This window comes from Stegodyphus dumicola, chromosome 11 (assembly GCF_044657685.1).
Source record: "Stegodyphus dumicola isolate Sdum_Otavi_A_Nest chromosome 11, ASM4465768v1".
NCBI lineage: Eukaryota > Metazoa > Arthropoda > Arachnida > Araneae > Eresidae > Stegodyphus > Stegodyphus dumicola.
The window spans coordinates 167979250-167996696 of NC_140778.1; the positions used below are offsets into that span (position 1 = coordinate 167979250).

Consider the following 17447-nt stretch of genomic DNA (forward strand, 5'->3'; position numbering starts at 1 on the left):
AGCTTATAAAAGCTGGAGGAAAACACCGGAATTCAGTTGTTTACTTACTGCTGTTATTGACTGTAGCGATTTCGCGTTGAGATCGGATTAACTTTTTGTGGTTCATTTGCTGTAGTAAGAATAAAATTTGCAATTGAATCTTGAATGAAATGAACTTTTGACGTCCTTGGCTTTTTAAAACTAGCCCCGCCCAAGGAGGAGGGGACTGACGCCTCCAGAATGGGAACATTAGAAAGGACCGCAAAATGATCCACTTGACTAGACAGAAATTGGTCATCCTTGTACACCTCTATTTTTGTAACACAGGAGGAGGATGAAATAACGACATATCATAAAAACCCCCCAAGCAGCACTCGCTAACCTGAGTCTTCTGCACCCCCTTCTCCCCCTGCACGAATGCTCAGGACTTTTGAAATATGAAAAATTGAAAGTGAATTCATCACGCCAGAGAATTCTGCATCGCTTCTCGGCCTTTTGGCTAAGATCAAAGTGTAGTAAATCGGTCAAGTTGCCGATACTTTTTCATCTTTTTTGGTCACTTCTTACTGTTTTTACAGGTAGACTGGTGGCTAAAGATGTTTCCTGTTTCTAGGCCTCGCCCACCGCCGAGGCCGCCCACCGCCTGGAGTTCGGAGCCCTGGAAGACGCTCACCGCCTCCTGAAGCCAGTTTTGGAGTCCTGGATGCCGGAGCAGGTTCCCATACGGTGCATGGAGTCCCTGGAGACGTTCCTGTTGTAGCTGTTGACCGTGGAGTGCCTGCCGTTCCCGCTGGAGGTCCTGTTGCTGGATCCATTGGAACCTGTTCCCGTGCTGTTCATGGAGTCCCTGGAGCAGCTGTTGACCATGGAGTGCCCGCCGTTCCCGCTGGAGCTATCCCTGGATCCAATGGAGTCGTCCCTCTTGCTCCGGGATCAGCCGCTGATGCTTCCCAAGCCATCCCTGGATCTATTGGAGCCTCTCCTGGTGCGCCTGATGCAGAAGCTGAGGCCCCCGGATTGTCTGAGGCCATTCCTGCCTACCCTGGAGCTTCTGAAGACATCCCTGTGACGGCCGGAGCCTTCCCGGTTGCATCTGTCCCTGGATTGATCCAATCCGTTCCGGCTACTTCCCAAGTCGCCGCTGCAGACCATGGATCCTCCGATGGAAACTCTTGTGTCGTCGCTGGATCTGCCGGAGCTATTCCTGCCCTTGGAGCGAGTGCCTCTCCCGAAATTGCCAGTGGAGGTTCCAGAGCTGTTCCTGCATCTTCTAGTGCCACTGCTCATCCTGGAGTCGCCGCTGTGGTCCCTAGTGCCACGCCTTGCCTGCCCGGAGCCGGCTCGTCTGCCAGGAGTGTGCCCACCTACTACTACGGGAGTATCGCCACTAGTGAAGCCACGCCCACCGGGTCGTCCTCCTTGCCCAGACACGTGCCAGCTTTCGTTACACCCTCTGGACCGCCCCTTTCCAAAGGTGGACAGTTACGCCAACTGTTGGATAGAATTCAAGCCAAGACTTCTGGCTACACACCGCTCCTACCTGTGGTCACTTGTCAACCTAGTGAACGAAGGACACCAGAGGGTTCATCACTCGCCAAGTCTGCTCACACGTCCTCCTCTGCCAAAGACACGCCCACCACACCCCAGTCTACATTCGCATGCTACGTCTGCGGATTGGAGTGTACGAGCAGAAGGGGCCTCAGAAGGCATACAAGGACGCACGTGCAGGAGAAAGACAGTCAGCTCCACCCACCTCCTGACAGAAGGGTAGCTGCGAGCATTCCTGGGTCATTGATCTCGCCCGTATGTCATCATACACGGGCTCGGACGGCGGCTGGTCATGCCTGCTCATCGAACACACTCACGATCTCACCCCCACGCACTTACGCTGAAGCTCTTTCTTCGCCATCCATGAGAGAGAGTTCTGCTCATCCTGCTTCAACCGGTCCTCTCTGCGCAGTGATCACCTCCACCGCGGGGACGGAGTCTCTGACGTCCAACGTACCTGCTAAATCCAAGGTGTTTCCTGCGGAGAACACAAGGAACTTGCTGCCACCTTCGGAGACGTCAATCCCGTCGACACCATACTTCACCCTCCCGGCCAGGAATTCTACTCCCACCGTCATACCTGGACCAAAGACTAATGCTTCCACACCTCAACTGGCGTCTGCCGTCACCTGCCCGGATTGTGGTCGCTCCTGCCTGAATAAGAAACAGCTGCGGTCCCATCGTCACCTCCGTCACAGACAGGCTCCGCCTCCCACCTCTCCTGGAGACGATGACTTTACCTCCTCAACTCCTGAGACACTGACTGACGCCGCTTCTTCACCGCCCGCTGCTCCTGCACCAGGCCCCGTCCACACGGACTGCACTTCCTCTGGCTCAACAGACGCTGCTCCTCAACCTGCTTTAACTGCCACTGTCCCGGTGACCACTTCGCCTAGTAAAGACCTACCTGGTGAATCCGATGTCGCACCTCAAGTACCCTGCCAGACACGCTTGGATACTACCTCCAGCGCTGGAGACACGACTGATGCGGACGTCCTCATCCTATGCCTCACTCCCTCAGAAAGGACTGATCTGCTCTCTACTGAATTGCCCGCACCAGACAGCAATGTAATACGCTCACATGCTGCTACGACTTCTACTGAGCAAATTGCACCTGGCCCACGTCCTAGCAGGCCATTGCAGAACCTGTCAGTGAGGGAGCCTTTGCCTATGCCCACTCATGTGGAGAATCATGAGTCCTGCCCAGAGACATCCTGCCGACGTGACTCTATTGTCCATCTACTCTTCCCGATGCAAGACACACTCCACTGCACCGAAAGGGACTGCCATAGGACATTCCATTCGAAACGCTGGACCCAACTCCGCCACTCGCTCTGCAGACACCTCTTGTACACACATGGCATAGATGTTGCTAGCACTCGGAACTGGTGTGCACACTGCCTATTGCCCATCGCCGTTAAGGTCTCGACCCATCAATGCTTTAGAGACCGGCCCGTAGTCGTCGAATCGGGCATTCAACATCGTTGGAGATGTACCCAGTGCGACTTCTCATGCCAAACACGGGGTGGATTCCTTAACCACCAAGCACGCCATTGACGTGAACGGCAGCGCTTACTCCAGCCACCTCTAGTGACGCCTCTCCTTCCCTCCACCTCGGCAAGACGACAGGCACGGACTGCACGATTCCGTACATCTCGCCAAGATGATGCTAGAACTGATGGACCTTCCACTGCCTACCAATCGACAAGTGCAACAGACCCTAATACCTTGCCCTATCAAGAGGATGCCGCACCTCCAGGAACAGACATGAGGACTACCCCACAGGTTGATGCGCCTTTGACTGACAATCTGGGAACCAACCCTTCCTTTGAAGAACACTCCCCGGAGCCGTCCTTCCCGGATTCGCCTTCACCTACCGGTCCTACAGTTACACCCGACTCACCGGTTCCAGAAGCCGTATCGGATGATGCCGAGAGATCTCCACTGGGTGGTGTAGAAATACAAGTCACGTCCCCCCTTGAACACTTCGTAGAACGACTGGAAGAGTTTTCCGACCCGATGACCACTGAGCAGTGGGATGCCTTTTCCACGTTACTTGACGAGATCTTGATGGCCGCCGCGAGTGCAGTTCGTCTTCCTCCCGCTAGCGAGGATGTAACTGGAAACAACAACAATTCCGCCAAGATACGTGATGACCCAAAGTTGCTCCAGAAACTCTACCGTCGTAACCGACGCAGAGCGGTCCGACTGATTTGCGGGGATGATTCACAGAGATGCCCAATTGGAAGACAGGATATACAAGATCACTTTGCTGCTGCCCTATGCAACAACCGAGTTGACACCTCAGTGTACACCTCACCATCCCCTCTCCCCAGAGAACTTGACCTCTCTCCATTTTCTCCTGCAGAGATCGCAAGGAAACTCTATTCAGCTGAAAACTCGGCACCCGGACACGATCGACTCTCATACAACCATTGGAAGGCCGTTGATCCGGACTGTACAGTACTCGCAGCCATCTTCAACATCTGCTTGAAAGCTAGGAAAGTCCCTGCAGCTTGGAAAGACTCTCGTACTATCCTGTTACCCAAAGGGGGTGACCCGTATAACATCAAAAACTGGCGTCCTATCTCGCTGAGTGTTACGATTGCCAAGCTGTTCTGTGGTTGCCTGGCACGACGGTTCACTTCTTGGCTCATCGACAACTGCATCCTCTCCCCGTCACAGAAGGGATTTCTACCCTTCGACGGGGTGTTTGAAAATAACTTCGTTGTTCAGCAGAGAATCCAGCTAGCACGGACCAGCCAATCTGACACCTGCCTGGCGTCATTGGACCTATCCAATGCCTTCGGATCCGTGCCCCACGATGCAATTTTTGCTGCGCTTCGAGCCTCTGGAGTTGGGAATCATTTCACCGAGCTGATACAGGAGCTGTACACGGATGCGTCCACACGCGTCTTCACAGAGGAAGGCCCCACGGATCCAATTCCAATTGACATCGGAGTACGTCAGGGTTGCCCCCTAAGTGGGCTGTTGTTCAACTTGACCATCAACCCGATACTTGTCGCAGTCCAAGGACAAAGTCCTCTACACCGCATACTGGCGTATGCCGACGACCTACTGCTACTCGCGCCCTCCCCTGCGGAGCTGCAAACTCAACTCAATCTGACGCACAACCTGGTTGGAAAGCTTGGCCTCTACATCAACCCCAGAAAATGCTTCTCCCTACATATCTCCGGAGCTCGCCCAACGGGTGTCCGCCACTCTCAGTTCTCGATCGACGGCACTGCCATCAGGTGTCTTCGTGAGGGTGAAGGTGAGGAATTTTTGGGGAAACCAATTGGATTCAACCAACCACCGGACATCGAGGCACTCAATACTTACCTACAGAAATGCGAGATGGTCCTGAATTCCTCACTTGCTCCCTGGCAGCGCATTGAGGCGCTCAAATCCTTTGTGTTTCCATCAATGGATTTTGATATGAGGACGGCCCGGTTGAAGAAAACCGACTGGGCAAAGATTGACTCACATGTGCGCCCGCTACTAAAGAGGACTCTCAACCTACCTCCCGAGGCGGCAAATGAATATCTTTACGGCGCGAAGGAATCTGCATGCGTTGGTATCCCGCTGGCTGCCGAAAGCTCAGATATAGCAAGGATTGACAGCGCTTTCAAGTTGCTCACTTCATTGGACCCTGGGATACAACAGCTCGCTTGGGAGGACCTTACGCGACTTGTAAGTGGACGACTGAAAAGGGTTCCTTCCTTCTCTGAGATTGCAGCTTTCCTTTCGGGATGTGACGAAGACTTTCCCAGGAGCACCTCCAACCCAATTTCATCAGTTTGGTCCGCGGCCAGAAGCGCAGCCCGTCGCCTAAAAGTCACGTGGACAATTTCTGACGACCACACTGTGGAGATCTCTCATGACGGTACCACCATAACAGCCGGCAAGCGACGCCTTGTATTCCGCACCCTGCGGAATGCCATCAAGAAATCCCGCGCAGAGAAACTCATCACTTATCCCAACCAGGGCAAGGCGATGGAATGCGCCGCGGCTGCCAAAGCAAGCTCTCACTTTTTCCGGAACGGGGCATTTACACGATTCGCCGACTGGCGATTTATACATCGTGCAAGGCTAAACCTCGTCCCCCTGAACGGTGTTCGTCGCAATGTGAATGGCTCCCGTGGCTGCAGAAGATGCAACTTTGAGCTCGAGACCCTCCCGCATGTCCTCTGCCACTGCATGAGATACAGCCGTCTCTACCAAGCGAGGCACAATGCAGTGGTAGAGAGGATTAAAAAGGCAGCCAGTGGAAGGTGGCAGCTCCTCTCCGAGAACCGGCCAGTCAGAGGACTCCCGCTACGCCCGGACATCATCCTAACAAGAGACAACGCATGCCTCATCCTAGACATAACAGTTGCTTTTGACAACCGTCGGTCTTCATTTGATGCTGCTCGCCGAGAGAAGATGAACAAGTACCGTCCGCTAATCGAAGCACTGAAATCTACATACAACGATGTGCGCGTAGAAGCAATTGTAATCGGAGCACTAGGATCATGGGATCCAAACAACGATAAAGTTCTCAGCAGGATCTGCAGCAGGAAGTACGCATCACTTATGCGAAAGCTCATCGTAAGTGAAACAATAAGTAAATCAAGGGATATCTATGTGGAGCATCTCACGGACGTCAGACAGGAGAACTGGTAAATTTAACATGGACTCACTGAACTATCCGATTAAGTGTTCACAAAGTACAAACCCCCGAAATATGTAAGTAGAAAGAAAAACCTAGTATGTTGTACATAAGTGCTTGGTTCTGAAAATAGTTGTTGTACATATCTGCTTCGCTCTGTAAATAATTGTAAATAGAAAATTAATGTATAATAGAATTGTAAAATGATATTTCTGCCACGCAAATATCATTCTTCTGTAAAGTGGCCAAAAATATTGTTCAATAAAAAACATCTGTTCTTATCAGCTTAATATCTGATACGACGTCGACATGACGTCAAGATATTAAACTAATTTTTGCAAATAGGCTTGTGGTTAGGAATTTATTCCGCCCTCGCCACGGGTTGGCCTGCTATGGCACTACTTGCAGGATACGGCCCACAATATATCCAAAAAGCAGAAACTTCACTCACCCACTGCATCCTCAGGAAAACGTCCTTTTAAAGTGGCCCCTTCAAATTTCAGAAAACCGAAGGTCTGACAACATCATACCTTTGTACGAGTGTGCGGCGACCTGCCTTTTTTTAACTTGCTATTGCTCGGGCCCCTCGTTCTTTTCCTCGGAATGGGAACATTCTGGAGCCTCGGGTTTAACCCTCGTTCTTTTCAGTGTCAAGTTCTGGTTTCTGTAAATACGAAGTTTTATTCGTATTTACAGAAATCCCATAAAATCCACATTTTTTTCCCCGTACTGTTAACAACTTACTCATTCTGTCTGACTGATTGAAGGAAGATCGGCCTCGAAATATCACTCAAATTTCATTTGCAGTAACATTTTTGTCTCATTTCATGTAAGTTTGAGAGAATTCCTATTCACATTTGCCAGATCTTTCCCACTACAGCGCGCGTATACACATTGCTTCTTTCAACACACGAGCCTTTTTATTGTAAATAACTCTCAAAAGGGTGTAAAATGTTTGTAGGCACACTGCAGCAACAAAGATTTTTCTGTCTGTTTCCTAATGTTTTGTTTGTCTCTGTATGATTTCTAAACGCCAGCTAATTGTAATGGTCTACAATTATTGTTAAGGATTGTTGTATTTATGTTTTTATTCATTCATTCATTTATTTTGTTGGCACATTAATATTAACAAACGGGAAAATGCCAATAGATGGCTGCACTATGCAGGAAGCAGTTTATTCTGAGTTTTGAGATGGCTTGCCCGCCACTAGTGTGGAAGTGTAGAATACAAAGTAATCATTAATTGTAAATTAAAAAGTACTGTTTTATTGTACATATTACAAATGAATTTGTAAAGTGTTTTTTGTAATTTTTCTGTTTGTTTAATTGTTTTAAGTTCCTAATATTTCACTCTGTGTTTTCAAGTGCAACGTTTGAACTGAAGAGAGAGAGAGAGTATCTCTGAGTTGGAAACCATGTGCTGGACTGTGCATGTCGAGTTTGTGTCAATCAAACTCTGGCATTATGTAATGCAGTTTTGGCTGATAAATTTTACTGTCTCAATATTTGTTTAATCACAAAAAATAATTTCTTCCCAAGCATGGGCATTCGATAACTCCAGGAATATTTATTTATTTATTTTTGGTTTTGCTATTTTTATTGCCTTTGTAATTACATTTGTTTTATATTCACCTGCAGTGAAGAATGAGATTTTTCGGAGGAGGAAGCTACTCCAGAGAAATGAACACTTTCATGAATATTTCATTGTCCTCTTTTCCCATCTGAAAAAAAATTGAGAAAATACGAGAATATTATGTTGCATGGTGCATAAGCTTATAAAAGCTGGAGGAAAACACCGGAATTCAGTTGTTTACTTACTGCTGTTATTGACTGTAGCGATTTCGCGTTGAGATCGGATTAACTTTTTGTGGTTCATTTGCTGTAGTAAGAATAAAATTTGCAATTGAATCTTGAATGAAATGAACTTTTGACGTCCTTGGCTTTTTAAAACTAGCTCCGCCCAAGGAGGAGGGGACTGACGCCTCCAGAATGGGAACATTAGAAAGGACCGCAAAATGATCCACTTGACTAGACAGAAATTGGTCATCCTTGTACACCTCTATTTTTGTAACACAGGAGGAGGATGAAATAACGACATATCATAAAAACCCCCCAAGCAGCACTCGCTAACCTGAGTCTTCTGCACCCCCTTCTCCCCCTGCACGAATGCTCAGGACTTTTGAAATATGAAAAATTGAAAGTGAATTCATCACGCCAGAGAATTCTGCATCGCTTCTCGGCCTTTTGGCTAAGATCAAAGTGTAGTAAATCGGTCAAGTTGCCGATACTTTTTCATCTTTTTTGGTCACTTCTTACTGTTTTTACAGGTAGACTGGTGGCTAAATATGTTTCCTGTTTCTAGGCCTCGCCCACCGCCGAGGCCGCCCACCGCCTGGAGTTCGGAGCCCTGGAAGACGCTCACCGCCTCCTGAAGCCAGTTTTGGAGTCCTGGATGCCGGAGCAGGTTCCCATACGGTGCATGGAGTCCCTGGAGACGTTCCTGTTGTAGCTGTTGACCGTGGAGTGCCTGCCGTTCCCGCTGGAGGTCCTGTTGCTGGATCCATTGGAACCTGTTCCCGTGCTGTTCATGGAGTCCCTGGAGCAGCTGTTGACCATGGAGTGCCCGCCGTTCCCGCTGGAGCTATCCCTGGATCCAATGGAGTCGTCCCTCTTGCTCCGGGATCAGCCGCTGATGCTTCCCAAGCCATCCCTGGATCTATTGGAGCCTCTCCTGGTGCGCCTGATGCAGAAGCTGAGGCCCCCGGATTGTCTGAGGCCATTCCTGCCTACCCTGGAGCTTCTGAAGACATCCCTGTGACGGCCGGAGCCTTCCCGGTTGCATCTGTCCCTGGATTGATCCAATCCGTTCCGGCTACTTCCCAAGTCGCCGCTGCAGACCATGGATCCTCCGATGGAAACTCTTGTGTCGTCGCTGGATCTGCCGGAGCTATTCCTGCCCTTGGAGCGAGTGCCTCTCCCGAAATTGCCACTGGAGGTTCCAGAGCTGTTCCTGCATCTTCTAGTGCCACTGCTCATCCTGGAGTCGCCGCTGTGGTCCCTAGTGCCACGCCTTGCCTGCCCGGAGCCGGCTCGTCTGCCAGGAGTGTGCCCACCTACTACTACGGGAGTATCGCCACTAGTGAAGCCACGCCCACCCGGTCGTCCTCCTTGCCCAGACACGTGCCAGCTTTCGTTACACCCTCTGGACCGCCCCTTTCCAAAGGTGGACAGTTACGCCAACTGTTGGATAGAATTCAAGCCAAGACTTCTGGCTACACACCGCTCCTACCTGTGGTCACTTGTCAACCTAGTGAACGAAGGACACCAGAGGGTTCATCACTCGCCAAGTCTGCTCACACGTCCTCCTCTGCCAAGGACACGCCCACCACACCCCAGTCTACATTCGCATGCTACGTCTGCGGATTGGAGTGTACGAGCAGAAGGGGCCTCAGAAGGCATACAAGGACGCACGTGCAGGAGAAAGACAGTCAGCTCCACCCACCTCCTGACAGAAGGGTAGCTGCGAGCATTCCTGGGTCATTGATCTCGCCCGTATGTCATCATACACGGGCTCGGACGGCGGCTGGTCATGCCTGCTCATCGAACACACGATCTCACCCCCACGCACTTACGCTGAAGCTCTTTCTTCGCCATCCATGAGAGAGAGTTCTGCTCATCCTGCTTCAACCGGTCCTCTCTGCGCAGTGATCACCTCCACCGCGGGGACGGAGTCTCTGACGTCCAACGTACCTGCTAAATCCAAGGTGTTTCCTGCGGAGAACACAAGGAACTTGCTGCCACCTTCGGAGACGTCAATCCCGTCGACACCATACTTCACCCTCCCGGCCAGGAATTCTACTCCCACCGTCATACCTGGACCAAAGACTAATGCTTCCACACCTCAACTGGCGTCTGCCGTCACCTGCCCGGATTGTGGTCGCTCCTGCCTGAATAAGAAACAGCTGCGGTCCCATCGTCACCTCCGTCACAAACAGGCTCCGCCTCCCACCTCTCCTGGAGACGATGACTTTACCTCCTCAACTCCTGAGACACTGACTGACGCCGCTTCTTCACCGCCCGCTGCTCCTGCACCAGGCCCCGTCCACACGGACTGCACTTCCTCTGGCTCAACAGACGCTGCTCCTCAACCTGCTTTAACTGCCACTGTCCCGGTGACCACTTCGCCTAGTAAAGACCTACCTGGTGAATCCGATGTCGCACCTCAAGTACCCTGCCAGACACGCTTGGATACTACCTCCAGCGCTGGAGACACGACTGATGCGGACGTCCTCATCCTATGCCTCACTCCCTCAGAAAGGACTGATCTGCTCTCTACTGAATTGCCCGCACCAGACAGCAATGTAATACGCTCACATGCTGCTACGACTTCTACTGAGCAAATTGCACCTGGCCCACGTCCTAGCAGGCCATTGCAGAACCTGTCAGTGAGGGAGCCTTTGCCTATGCCCACTCATGTGGAGAATCATGAGTCCTGCCCAGAGACATCCTGCCGACGTGACTCTATTGTCCATCTACTCTTCCCGATGCAAGACACACTCCACTGCACCGAAAGGGACTGCCATAGGACATTCCATTCGAAACGCTGGACCCAACTCCGCCACTCGCTCTGCAGACACCTCTTGTACACACATGGCATAGATGTTGCTAGCACTCGGAACTGGTGTGCACACTGCCTATTGCCCATCGCCGTTAAGGTCTCGACCCATCAATGCTTTAGAGACCGGCCCGTAGTCGTCGAATCGGGCATTCAACATCGTTGGAGATGTACCCAGTGCGACTTCTCATGCCAAACACGGGGTGGATTCCTTAACCACCAAGCACGCCACCGACGTGAACGGCAGCGCTTACTCCAGCCACCTCTAGTGACGCCTCTCCTTCCCTCCACCTCGGCAAGACGACAGGCACGGACTGCACGATTCCGTACATCTCGCCAAGATGATGCTAGAACTGATGGACCTTCCACTGCCTACCAATCGACAAGTGCAACAGACCCTAATACCTTGCCCTATCAAGAGGATGCCGCACCTCCAGGAACAGACATGAGGACTACCCCACAGGTTGATGCGCCTTTGACTGACAATCTGGGAACCAACCCTTCCTTTGAAGAACACTCCCCGGAGCCGTCCTTCCCGGATTCGCCTTCACCTACCGGTCCTACAGTTACACCCGACTCACCGGTTCCAGAAGCCGTATCGGATGATGCCGAGAGATCTCCACTGGGTGGTGTAGAAATACAAGTCACGTCCCCCCTTGAACACTTCGTAGAACGACTGGAAGAGTTTTCCGACCCGATGACCACTGAGCAGTGGGATGCCTTTTCCACGTTACTTGACGAGATCTTGATGGCCGCCGCGAGTGCAGTTCGTCTTCCTCCCGCTAGCGAGGATGTAACTGGAAACAACAACAATTCCGCCAAGATACGTGATGACCCAAAGTTGCTCCAGAAACTCTACCGTCGTAACCGACGCAGAGCGGTCCGACTGATTTGCGGGGATGATTCACAGAGATGCCCAATTGGAAGACAGGATATACAAGATCACTTTGCTGCTGCCCTATGCAACAACCGAGTTGACACCTCAGTGTACACCTCACCATCCCCTCTCCCCAGAGAACTTGACCTCTCTCCATTTTCTCCTGCAGAGATCGCAAGGAAACTCTATTCAGCTGAAAACTCGGCACCCGGACACGATCGACTCTCATACAACCATTGGAAGGCCGTTGATCCGGACTGTACAGTACTCGCAGCCATCTTCAACATCTGCTTGAAAGCTAGGAAAGTCCCTGCAGCTTGGAAAGACTCTCGTACTATCCTGTTACCCAAAGGGGGTGACCCGTATAACATCAAAAACTGGCGTCCTATCTCGCTGAGTGTTACGATTGCCAAGCTGTTCTGTGGTTGCCTGGCACGACGGTTCACTTCTTGGCTCATCGACAACTGCATCCTCTCCCCGTCACAGAAGGGATTTCTACCCTTCGACGGGGTGTTTGAAAATAACTTCGTTGTTCAGCAGAGAATCCAGCTAGCACGGACCAGCCAATCTGACACCTGCCTGGCGTCATTGGACCTATCCAATGCCTTCGGATCCGTGCCCCACGATGCAATTTTTGCTGCGCTTCGAGCCTCTGGAGTTGGGAATCATTTCACCGAGCTGATACAGGAGCTGTACACGGATGCGTCCACACGCGTCTTCACAGAGGAAGGCCCCACGGATCCAATTCCAATTGACATCGGAGTACGTCAGGGTTGCCCCCTAAGTGGGCTGTTGTTCAACTTGACCATCAACCCGATACTTGTCGCAGTCCAAGGGCAAAGTCCTCTACACCGCATACTGGCGTATGCCGACGACCTACTGCTACTCGCGCCCTCCCCTGCGGAGCTGCAAACTCAACTCAATCTGACGCACAACCTGGTTGGAAAGCTTGGCCTCTACATCAACCCCAGAAAATGCTTCTCCCTACATATCTCCGGAGCTCGCCCAACGGGTGTCCGCCACTCTCAGTTCTCGATCGACGGCACTGCCATCAGGTGTCTTCGTGAGGGTGAAGGTGAGGAATTTTTGGGGAAACCAATTGGATTCAACCAACCACCGGACATCGAGGCACTCAATACTTACCTACAGAAATGCGAGATGATCCTGAATTCGCCACTTGCTCCCTGGCAGCGCATTGACGCGCTCAAATCCTTTGTGTTTCCATCAATGGATTTTGATATGAGGACGGCCCGGTTGAAGAAAACCGACTGGGCAAAGATTGACTCACATGTGCGCCCGCTACTAAAGAGGACTCTCAACCTACCTCCCGAGGCGGCAAATGAATATCTTTACGGCGCGAAGGAATCTGCATGCTTTGGTATCCCGCTGGCTGCCGAAAGCTCAGATATAGCAAGGATTGACAGCGCTTTCAAGTTGCTCACTTCATTGGACCCTGGGATACAACAGCTCGCTTGGGAGGACCTTACGCGACTTGTAAGTGGACGACTGAAAAGGGTTCCTTCCTTCTCTGAGATTGCAGCTTTCCTTTCGGGATGTGACGAAGACTTTCCCAGGAGCACCTCCAACCCAATTTCATCAGTTTGGTCCGCGGCCAGAAGCGCAGCCCGTCGCCTAAAAGTCACGTGGACAATTTCTGACGACCACACTGTGGAGATCTCTCATGACGGTACCACCATAACAGCCGGCAAGCGACGCCTTGTATTCCGCACCCTGCGGAATGCCATCAAGAAATCCCGCGCAGAGAAACTCATCACTTATCCCAACCAGGGCAAGGCGATGGAATGCGCAGCGGCTGCCAAAGCAAGCTCTCACTTTTTCCGGAACGGGGCATTTACACGATTCGCCGACTGGCGATTTATACATCGTGCAAGGCTAAACCTCGTCCCCCTGAACGGTGTTCGTCGCAATGTGAATGGCTCCCGTGGCTGCAGAAGATGCAACTTTGAGCTCGAGACCCTCCCGCATGTCCTCTGCCACTGCATGAGATACAGCCGTCTCTACCAAGCGAGGCACAATGCAGTGGTAGAGAGGATTAAAAAGGCAGCCAGTGGAAGGTGGCAGCTCCTCTCCGAGAACCGGCCAGTCAGAGGACTCCCGCTACGCCCGGACATCATCCTAACAAGAGACAACGCATGCCTCATCCTAGACATAACAGTTGCTTTTGACAACCGTCGGTCTTCATTTGATGCTGCTCGCCGAGAGAAGATGAACAAGTACCGTCCGCTAATCGAAGCACTGAAATCTACATACAACGATGTGCGCGTAGAAGCAATTGTAATCGGAGCACTAGGATCATGGGATCCAAACAACGATAAAGTTCTCAGCAGGATCTGCAGCAGGAAGTACGCATCACTTATGCGAAAGCTCATCGTAAGTGAAACAATAAGTAAATCAAGGGATATCTATGTGGAGCATCTCACGGACGTCAGACAGGAGAACTGGTAAATTTAACATGGACTCACTGAACTATCCGATTAAGTGTTCACAAAGTACAAACCCCCGAAATATGTAAGTAGAAAGAAAAACCTAGTATGTTGTACATAAGTGCTTGGTTCTGAAAATAGTTGTTGTACATATCTGCTTCGCTCTGTAAATAATTGTAAATAGAAAATTAATGTATAATAGAATTGTAAAATGATATTTCTGCCACGCAAATATCATTCTTCTGTAAAGTGGCCAAAAATATTGTTCAATAAAAAACATCTGTTCTTATCAGCTTAATATCTGATACGACGTCGACATGACGTCAAGATATTAAACTAATTTTTGCAGATAGTCTTGTGGTTAGGAATTTATTCCGCCCTCGCCACGGGTTGGCCTGCTATGGCACTACTTGCAGGATACGGCCCACAATATATCCAAAAAGCAGAAACTTCACTCACCCACTGCATCCTCAGGAAAACGTCCTTTTAAAATGGCCCCTTCAAATTTCAGAAAACCGAAGGTCTGACAACATCATACCTTTGTACGAGTGTGCGGCGACCTGCCTTTTTTTTAACTTGCTATTGCTCGGGCCCCTCGTTCTTTTCCTCGGAATGGGAACATTCTGGAGCCTCGGGTTTAACCCTCGTTCTTTTCAGTGTCAAGTTCTGGTTTCTGTAAATACGAAGTTTTATTCGTATTTACAGAAATCCCATAAAATCCACATTTTTTTCCCCGTACTGTTAACAACTTACTCATTCTGTCTGACTGATTGAAGGAAGATCGGCCTCGAAATATCACTCAAATTTCATTTGCAGTAACATTTTTGTCTCATTTCATGTAAGTTTGAGAGAATTCCTATTCACATTTGCCAGATCTTTCCCACTACAGCACGCGTATACACATTGCTTCTTTCAACACACGAGCCTTTTTATTGTAAATAACTCTCAAAAGGGTGTAAAATGTTTGTAGGCACACTGCAGCAACAAAGATTTTTCTGTCTGTTTCCTAATGTTTTGTTTGTCTCTGTATGATTTCTAAACGCCAGCTAATTGTAATGGTCTACAATTATTGTTAAGGATTGTTGTATTTATGTTTTTATTCATTCATTCATTTATTTTGTTGGCACATTAATATTAACAAACGGGAAAATGCCAATAGATGGCTGCACTATGCAGGAAGCAGTTTATTCTGAGTTTTGAGATGGCTTGCCCGCCACTAGTGTGGAAGTGTAGAATACAAAGTAATCATTAATTGTAAATTAAAAAGTACTGTTTTATTGTACATATTACAAATGAATTTGTAAAGTGTTTTTTGTAATTTTTCTGTTTGTTTAATTGTTTTAAGTTCCTAATATTTCACTCTGTGTTTTCAAGTGCAACGTTTGAACTGAAGAGAGAGAGAGAGTATCTCTGAGTTGGAAACCATGTGCTGGACTGTGCATGTCGAGTTTGTGTCAATCAAACTCTGGCATTATGTAATGCAGTTTTCGCTGATAAATTTTACTGTCTCAATATTTGTTTAATCACAAAAAATAATTTCTTCCCAAGCATGGGCATTCGATAACTCCAGGAATATTTATTTATTTATTTTTGGTTTTGCTATTTTTATTGCCTTTGTAATTACATTTGTTTTATATTCACCTGCAGTGAAGAATGAGATTTTTCGGAGGAGGAAGCTACTCCAGAGAAATGAACACTTTCATGAATATTTCATTGTCCTCTTTTCCCATCTGAAAAAAAATTGAGAAAATACGAGAATATTATGTTGCATGGTGCATAAGCTTATAAAAGCTGGAGGAAAACACCGGAATTCAGTTGTTTACTTACTGCTGTTATTGACTGTAGCGATTTCGCGTTGAGATCGGATTAACTTTTTGTGGTTCATTTGCTGTAGTAAGAATAAAATTTGCAATTGAATCTTGAATGAAATGAACTTTTGACGTCCTTGGCTTTTTAAAACTAGCCCCGCCCAAGGAGGAGGGGACTGACGCCTCCAGAATGGGAACATTAGAAAGGACCGCAAAATGATCCACTTGACTAGACAGAAATTGGTCATCCTTGTACACCTCTATTTTTGTAACACAGGAGGAGGATGAAATAACGACATATCATAAAAACCCCCCAAGCAGCACTCGCTAACCTGAGTCTTCTGCACCCCCTTCTCCCCCTGCACGAATGCTCAGGACTTTTGAAATATGAAAAATTGAAAGTGAATTCATCACGCCAGAGAATTCTGCATCGCTTCTCGGCCTTTTGGCTAAGATCAAAGTGTAGTAAATCGGTCAAGTTGCCGATACTTTTTCATCTTTTTTGGTCACTTCTTACTGTTTTTACAGGTAGACTGGTGGCTAAAGATGTTTCCTGTTTCTAGGCCTCGCCCACCGCCGAGGCCGCCCACCGCCTGGAGTTCGGAGCCCTGGAAGACGCTCACCGCCTCCTGAAGCCAGTTTTGGAGTCCTGGATGCCGGAGCAGGTTCCCATACGGTGCATGGAGTCCCTGGAGACGTTCCTGTTGTAGCTGTTGACCGTGGAGTGCCTGCCGTTCCCGCTGGAGGTCCTGTTGCTGGATCCATTGGAACCTGTTCCCGTGCTGTTCATGGAGTCCCTGGAGCAGCTGTTGACCATGGAGTGCCCGCCGTTCCCGCTGGAGCTATCCCTGGATCCAATGGAGTCGTCCCTCTTGCTCCGGGATCAGCCGCTGATGCTTCCCAAGCCATCCCTGGATCTATTGGAGCCTCTCCTGGTGCGCCTGATGCAGAAGCTGAGGCCCCCGGATTGTCTGAGGCCATTCCTGCCTACCCTGGAGCTTCTGAAGACATCCCTGTGACGGCCGGAGCCTTCCCGGTTGCATCTGTCCCTGAATTGATCCAATCCGTTCCGGCTACTTCCCAAGTCGCCGCTGCAGACCATGGATCCTCCGATGGAAACTCTTGTGTCGTCGCTGGATCTGCCGGAGCTATTCCTGCCCTTGGAGCGAGTGCCTCTCCCGAAATTGCCACTGGAGGTTCCAGAGCTGTTCCTGCATCTTCTAGTGCCACTGCTCATCCTGGAGTCGCCGCTGTGGTCCCTAGTGCCACGCCTTGCCTGCCCGGAGCCGGCTCGTCTGCCAGGAGTGTGCCCACCTACTACTACGGGAGTATCGCCACTAGTGAAGCCACGCCCACCGGGTCGTCCTCCTTGCCCAGACACGTGCCAGCTTTCGTTACACCCTCTGGACCGCCCCTTTCCAAAGGTGGACAGTTACGCCAACTGTTGGATAGAATTCAAGCCAAGACTTCTGGCTACACACCGCTCCTACCTGTGGTCACTTGTCAACCTAGTGAACGAAGGACA

General features: G+C 49.9%; 5 pseudogenes; all 5 read left to right on the forward strand.

The window, feature by feature from the left end:
- Positions 1–458: 458 nt before the first annotated feature.
- LOC146994793 (U2 spliceosomal RNA) lies at positions 459–608 on the forward strand (annotated as a pseudogene).
- A 5821-nt stretch (positions 609–6429) lies between these two features.
- Positions 6430–6603, forward strand: LOC146994794 (U2 spliceosomal RNA; annotated as a pseudogene).
- A 1803-nt stretch (positions 6604–8406) lies between these two features.
- Positions 8407–8556, forward strand: LOC146994795 (U2 spliceosomal RNA; annotated as a pseudogene).
- Positions 8557–14373: 5817 nt separating this feature from the next.
- On the forward strand, positions 14374–14547 carry LOC146994796 (U2 spliceosomal RNA; annotated as a pseudogene).
- Positions 14548–16351: 1804 nt separating this feature from the next.
- LOC146994797 (U2 spliceosomal RNA) lies at positions 16352–16501 on the forward strand (annotated as a pseudogene).
- Positions 16502–17447: the final 946 nt, after the last annotated feature.